Below are 4,423 nucleotides of genomic sequence, written 5' to 3' on the forward strand. Positions count from 1 at the left end.
ATAATTATTAGCATAATTATTTGTTTAATGTTACCAAACTATAAACTCCATGAAGGCAGAGACCAGGTCTGTTTTATTCATCCCTGTATTTGTAGAGCTGGGTACAATAGTGAGCACTTGGAATCTACATTCAATAAATTTATCTATCAAGTACCTATTACATGCGACACACTCTGTATACGTCCAATCTCCAATCTTCATCACGATTGTGCAAAGAGGTGTTAATTATTCTCTCTTTTTTTTTTTTTTTTTTTTTTTTTGGAGACAGTCTCGCTCTGTCACCCAGGCTAAAAGGCAGTGGCATGCTCTCTGCTCACTGCTCACTGCAACCTCTACCTCCCAGGTTCAAGCAATTCTTGTGCCTCAGCTTCCCAGATAGCTGGGGTTACAGGCGTGCGCCACCATGCCCGGATAATTTTTTTAATTTTTAGTAGAGACAGGGTTTTGCCATGTTGGCCAGGCTTGTCTCGAATTCCTGACCTCAAGTAATCCTCCAGCCTCAGCCTCCCAAAGTATTGGGATTATAGGCGTGAGCCATCACACCCGGCCTATTACCCTCATTTTTTGATGAGAACCTTGAGGGAACATACCCAAGGTCACATAAATAAAATAAGGACAGGCGTTTAAACCCAAGTCAGGCAATGCTTCTTCCGCTCCACTCCACTGAGCTGCCTGGTTTTTGGCATCATCTATCTCATTGGGCTGTGAAGTCTAACCTGGAAGTTCATCTGTGATTTCCCATCCCTTCCTTCTCTGGATCCACATCCACCACTTCCCTCATTCATATCCTTAAGCATCCCTCTCCACCCCCTAAACTTGTTCTTAGAATGCATTATTCATACCCAGGTGTAAGTGGCTGACCACTTAAATTTCCCATGGGGAAACATTACATATTTACAAAGGATAAATGATTTAAGTTTACAGGCCCAAACCCTAAGGATGGAATTTTAGGCATGAGCTAACCAAGAAAGGAGAAATCACACCAAGAAGTCCAGGCACATAGGAGGTGCTATTTTCAGCTTCAACATCACATCCTCAGGGAAGCCTTCTTCGATCTCCTTATGCTGGGTTAGATTCCCCACCCACTTTTTTTTTTTTTTTTTTTTTGAGATGGAGTGTTTGTTCTGTTGCCCAGGCTGGAGTGCAGTGGCGAGATCTCGGCTCACTGCAACCTCCATCTCCTGGGTTTAAGCAATTCTCCTGCCTCAGCCTCCCAAGTAGCTGGGATTACAGGTGCCCGCTACCATGCCCGGCTAATTTTTGTATTTTTAGTAGAGATGAGGTTTCAGCATGTTGGCCAGGCTGGTCTTGAACTCCTGACCTCAGGTGATCCACCCGCCTTGGCCTCCCAAAGTGCTAGGATTACTGGCATGAGCCACTGCACCCGGCCCCCACCCACCATTTTTGACCAGAGGCCTACTCACTGTGACCTTGAGTAAGTCCATTCCCCTTCATAAGCCTCAGTTCTTTATCTGTAAGATGGGGAGAGGATGCAAAGGATACACCTATTTCCTTCCTAAGGCTGGTGTGAGAGTTTATTCATTCAATCAACAACTATTTACTGAACATGAACTTTTTGCCAGGCATCTTTCTGGGCTCTGGGAAGGGGAAAAAGAGACAATAAACAAATAAACAAGAATAAAAATGTGTGTGTTGTGTATGTGTATACATATATATGCAAACACACACACATATACACGCTTATACACATGTATGTGTGTCTGCACATATATACACGCATATACACATGTACATAAATATGTGTGTGTCCGTATATATACATGTACCCCACACACATATATATGAAACATGTCAGATGGTGATGAGGGCTACAGAGAAAAATAAAGCAAGGTAGAGAGGATCTGGCATTTCAGGGAGGGGTTTTTGCTACTTCATAAAGAGTGGTGAGGGAAGACTTCAGAGGGAAAGTAACATTTGAGCAGAGATCTGTGAGTGAGCTACACAGCCCTTTGCAAGGGAGAGGGCTTCAGGCAGAGGGAACAGCAGTACAGAGATTCTGAAGCCGAGTGAGCCACCGGGGTGTCCGGGGTATGAGGACAGAGGGGTGGCACAGCCAGAGAAGTTTGGACCTTGTAGAACATGGACTTTGACTGTGAGATAGGAGGGTTTGGGGCAGAGAAGTGGTTAGTTTCTGGTTACATTTTGTGTATAGAAACGACAGGAGTTGCCGATGGATTGAATGTGGTGTGTGTGAGACTGGAGTCAAGTATCCAACATTTCTGATCCAAACAAGTGGCAAAATGGAGCTGCCATTGACCAAGATGGGGATGATTATACCAGCACTCTTAACCATAACACCAGGCTGCCTTAAAGTCTAGATCTGGTACCTCAGAAGGGGCCAGGACTCAGGAGCACCTGCCGAAGGCCAGCACTGTGCTAGGTGTTTTGCACACTGTGATGGGCAGATGTGTCAGAATAACTCCAATGATCCTTGCCCTTATGTAATACCTTGTGTGATCCCGCCCTTGTGTGAGCATGGGTGGAAACTGCCACCCTGATCAGGAATCGCTACCGTGATTATATTACATTATATGTCAAAGGGACATCATGCGAGCGAACCTGAGCTAATCACACGAGACCTTTAAAAGCAGAATCTCTCAGGCCAGTAAGCAGAAGGCAAGGTAGAAAGATTCTACTAAAGGATGAGAAGGGCTTGACATCCTGAGACTGGCCTTGAAGGTGGAAAGGGCCATGTGTAAGCACCAGAAAGCCACTTCTAGGAGCTGAGGTCGACTCCTGGCTGACAGCCAGCAAGGAAACAGGAACCTCAGTCCTGCAACCACAAGGAACTGAATCCTGCCAACAACCTGAATGATGATGGAAGCAGATTCTTCTCCAGAGCCTGCAGAGAAGAGCCCAGTCTGGCCAATACCTTGTGAGGCCCTAAGCAGAGAACCCAGGTCAGGCTGTCCAGACTTCCGACCTACAGGACTGTAAACCACTAGATTGGTGTTTTTAAGCCGCTTCATTTGTTATGCAGCAATAGAAAACAAACACCTGTGTTATCTTGCAGGCAGTTCACAACCATCCAAAATGGAAGGCTCCTGTCCGCATTGTACAGATGAGGAACAGGACCCATGGGGTGAAGAGTTTTGCCATAGGCCACCCAGAAAGACAGCACCACAGCTGAGATTCAAACTCTGGGCTGTCTCTTTCTGAGGCCTGAACTGTTTCCATGTCGCCAGATGGCTCCATAAAGAGGTGTGCGAGCAGCTGGGAAGGTTGTTTGACATCTGGGGCCTGATTAGGTGGGCAGGGACCCTCACGTCCCAGGTCACAAGCAGGGAATGGAGCATGGGTTTCCGATTCGCTCGTCTCTGACCTGGGGCTGCAAGTGTCTGAGCCCGTGTGTGTCTGAGGACTGCGGGTCGCCGAGGGTGATAATGGGAGAGTCTGTGAGTGTGAGTCTGCCAAGTGTGTCTCAGTGTGCCTGAGTCTGAGGGTGTCAGTCAATCCGTCGGGATGCACCCACACTGGGAGGAGGGATGGAGTTTGTGTGGCTGTGTCTTGGCGTGTGTGTGCTACTGGCCGTGTCAGTCAGAGTGTTTGACAGTGCTGAGATGGTCACAGGGGAAGGCGACACAGAGTGTGTGCTGGGTCTGGGCTTGTGTGTTCATCTGAGTGTATGAATGTGTGTATGAATTCTGGGGTGTCTGTGGGTAAGTGTGAATGCATGAGACTGTGTATGCCTACCTGAACTTCGTGGGGTTTTGTGGCATCTGAGAGTCTCCCCGTGAGGGAGGCCGGGCACCAGGGACGTCCTGCCTACCTCCCTGAGTGTGTTTGCAGGTCTCTGCGTGAGTCTGCGTGTGTCCGTGGACGTGTCTGTCCCCGCATCTGTGAGGGGGTGGGTCTGTGGGTGTATCTGTCCGGGTGTCTGCGGGGCATGTTGCAGAGTGAATGTGTAGGTGTGGGTGCCCGTTTGAGCTTCTCTGTGGGTGCAGGTGTGAAGTCGAGGGTCTCTGTGTGGGAGGCCGAGTGCCGACCCGCCTGGGCGGGACACTCTGAGAGCATCCCCTCCGAGCGCGCCCGTGTCTCTGGGAAAGGCCTGTCTGGGTGGGGGACTGGACGCCGGCCTCTCCTCCGCAAGTCGGCCGGCTGAGGGTGGGAGCCGCGGCGGGGTCGGGAACAGCCCTCGGACCAGGGCCCAGACAACCTCGCCCCGCGCCTGCCTCCCCGCGCGCACCTGCCAGGCCCGGGGCTGCTAGAAGAGGCCGCAGCCCGCGCCCTCCGGGCTCCCACGCCCCGCAGCGGCGCCCCCTCCCCCGGCGGCACGGATTGGCTGCGGCGCCGCTCCAAGCCCGCCCCGCGCGGCCGGCGGGGGGCGCCGCGGGCCAGAGCGCGCTGCGCCGCCACCGCCAGCGCCACCGCCGCCACAGCCGCCGCCGCCGGGAGCACAGCG

Source organism: Hylobates moloch, unplaced genomic scaffold, assembly GCF_009828535.3.
Source record: "Hylobates moloch isolate HMO894 unplaced genomic scaffold, HMol_V3 SCAFFOLD_21, whole genome shotgun sequence".
Taxonomy (NCBI): domain Eukaryota; kingdom Metazoa; phylum Chordata; class Mammalia; order Primates; family Hylobatidae; genus Hylobates; species Hylobates moloch.